The 3,163-nt window shown below is 43.3% G+C and overlaps 1 long non-coding RNA gene across 1 annotated transcript; it reads right to left on the bottom strand.

The window, feature by feature from the left end:
* Window positions 1-440: 440 nt before the first annotated feature.
* On the bottom strand, window positions 441-2,578 carry LOC113747484 (uncharacterized). Its single transcript, XR_003463654.1, has 3 exons — window positions 2,518-2,578; window positions 2,280-2,415; window positions 441-593 (listed from the first exon to the last, which is right to left on the bottom strand). It is a non-coding gene; the product is annotated as an uncharacterized LOC113747484 (long non-coding RNA).
* Between the last annotated feature and the right edge of the window lie 585 nt (window positions 2,579-3,163).

Genomic DNA, 3,163 nt, shown 5'->3' with positions numbered 1-3,163 from the left:
GACCACGTGTATCACCTGACTTGTGTCTCATCTGTATGATAGCAGTGTGAGTCAGACAGTCAGACAGATGGACATGTGGGACTTTCCACCTCTCCTCTTCCTCCTTCCTCCCCAAAAAAAAGTATTTCTGCTTTTTTCTGTCTGACAGGAAAGAGTGAGAGGAAAGTTAGGAGAAGAAGGTGTTAACAGATAGAGATGAAGGAAGAGAGTTTTCCATGACTTGTTTTTATTTTCCTAAAAATATGATTTCATTCCAGTTGGTCATTGTTGATTTTTTTTCCATCTGGAAACAATCTAACAAAATGAATGCATGAAACAAGTTTATTAAACACATTCCACCTTATTTCTGTTTTGTGACTCATTTGCAAAGTTCCCTACTTTTCCTTGAATTCCCCTGAAAAAACGACAGATTTTCGGACTTACCCCTGGCAAGTCTGGCAGCTATGTTAATCATTCTCCATCTTCCCTTCCCTCTTCTTTTCATCTTTCCTTCTCTTTGCCAGGATTTCCTCTCCTCTTATTATCTTATGCCTTGCACAAGGATCAAGAGAGGAGAGGTTTCCAGGTTTCCTCGGTCAAGACTTTCCAGCATCCTTCAAGAGAAAAACACGAAAAGGACACGTTGTCACTTTGAACTTCAACCAACAAATCTTAAATTGGTCTTTTGAATAGGAAAAGCTTCATTTGGTTTTGCAAATGGTTGATGCTGTTGCATTCAACATTCGAGTCGAGCTTCTATGGCTTTGTCGCCCGTGCATGTATGAATCCCCAAGAAGAGCGGCCAGACTGAAGGCGTTTGAATCAACCTGTCGTGGTCTGACACCGCTTAACGTTGGCAATTCATTAACTTAACACATTAACTTGAAACAAATCTGACCCAATAGGGAGTGTGCCGTGCACCAAAGTCTACTGACTGATGTCCATAGCACAAATTCACATCATTCAACTTTTGGAAACTGGAGAGCTTTTCTAGAGTTGATGCACACCGGACAATACGTGCATACATGTACATATACATATACACTACTACCATATTACTGCCCGAGGCTCCTGTCAGCTCATTTTCAAGTGACTTAAAGCATCTTCAAAGTGTCCAGTAATCAGTTGACAGTTAGTGATAAAAACCCATCCTGTAAAACAAGCTGTAATGATGTTAACGATGTCAGAGAGACACACAGAGAAAACAGAGGAGCGGTGAGGCTGAGTGGAGGAGGCAGCGGTGAGGTGGAGGAAACCACACGCACATACTGCTAACACTGATGTGGTGTGCACAGAATTCTGTCATCTACCCACATGCAACCATATATGCACATCCATATAGTGCGTGCAATGTAGAGACGTACAGAGGCTGCAGTCATGTATATTCACAGTCTTACACAGCCGACAGGGACAGTTTACCCACACGTAAACACACGCTAAAGTAGACACAAGTGTGGCTGAGCTGAAAAGACCATGCAGACACACCATTGCATGTATGTAGATTGTAAAAATGCAAAACCGAATCTGTATTCACCAATACTTAAAAAAAGCGTATCCGTCGTCGTGTTTGGTACTGGCTTGCAGGACGGGTACGGGTAAAATGCAAAGTGGTCCTTTAATGCCTTTTATTGTATAACATGAGAGACACATGAGGATAAATGAGATCCTGCATTCGTCTCTTCCTCCTTCCTGAAGTTCTGTCTCTTCTCTGAAGTGCAGCTCTTGTCCAGAATGAGCAGAGAATGAAAACAGGCCTCGTGGACAGACAGACCTCTATTGTTTCTGAACATGTTTGAAATAAAAGACAACAGCACAGAGGTTTTTTTTTCCCCCCTCTCGGGACCAACAGCACATGGAAACAAAGTCACAACACTGATCCCCCTATCCAACCTGATAGCCTGTCTGTCTGTCTAATTTCTTTCTGGTGTCTCTTTGTCTTGCTTCTTATCCAGTTCCCTACATCTTTTTTTCTTTCATAACGTATTAATTCAGTGTTTCTACACGCTATCATTGTTTGATTCTTTTCACTCAGTTCAGTTTCTCTTTGGCACAAACCAAACTGACAAGTAGTCCAGCAATGCTGTACGAGTCATGAACAGAGGGGAAACCCTGTTTGACCCAAAGATGCAAGTAATTTAACATGAATCATGTTGGAGTTCAAATATGATGCTGACGTCAACAAAAAAATCATTAAATAATGAAAATCAAACGTTCCCTGAGATGTTTTAAACTGATCTGCTGTCATAACATGGACAAGCTGATGATGTCCTGTCTTGTAATCACGTTTTTTCAGCACTAACCTCTGTGACGAATTCGTTGCTTTTCCAGTGGCTTCTTCACAATAACAGCCGTCTTGTTTTTGACAGTTTTCAGGCTTTTAATGTGAAACAGCAGCTGTAGGAAGTGTTGGGTTTGCAGTAGTTTCAAACATCTCCGCTGTGGTGTAAACAGTAAATATATATCAACATGCTGGATTAAATGGCCCACCCTGAATTCACCATTCTGCACATCCGGATTTACACCTGACAGTAACATCACCTGTGATGGAAGGTATTCTCTGATGACTGTCACGTCCCCTTCGCTTGGAGCAGCGTGTTGGATAGAGTGACATCTAGAGGTGTAGCTGCTGATTGCAATCCCTTCATCTCACTCTCTCCTTCTTAGAATGAACACTGGAAGTGAAACACAAAGAAACAGGAAAGGAAAGCTTGTGTTATAGATATAAAAGGCTTATACATATGCAACACGCTGGACCTTTAAGTCATGGCCCGCTTTGCTTTAGCGAGATGTTTCTGGCATTTAATTTCAAAATGTCAAATTCTCTTGTGCTTATCAATCCAGACGTCTTTCTAACCACAGACACATTCCAGCTTCTCCTCTGGGATCCCGAGGCGTTCCCAGGCTAGATAAGCTATGTAGTTCCTCCAGGGTCTGCTTTGGGGTCTCCTCCCAGTTGGACGTGCCCACAACACCTCAACAAATGGAGGCGCCCGGGGTGGGGGGCATCCTAATCAGATGCTCGGACCGATCGACACGCAGGGCAGTACCACCGATCCATCTCACACTCCATTTTCCCGTCACGTCCCGTCATGAACAAGACCGCAAGATACTTGAACTCCCTCGCTCGGGGCAGTAACTCGCTCCCAAACCGGGGGGAGCATTCCACCGTTTTCCGGCAGAGAAC

The sequence above is a fragment of the Larimichthys crocea genome, chromosome XIII (assembly GCF_000972845.2).
Source record: "Larimichthys crocea isolate SSNF chromosome XIII, L_crocea_2.0, whole genome shotgun sequence".
Lineage (NCBI taxonomy): Eukaryota > Metazoa > Chordata > Actinopteri > Sciaenidae > Larimichthys > Larimichthys crocea.
This window is presented reverse-complemented; position numbering and strand designations above follow the sequence as displayed.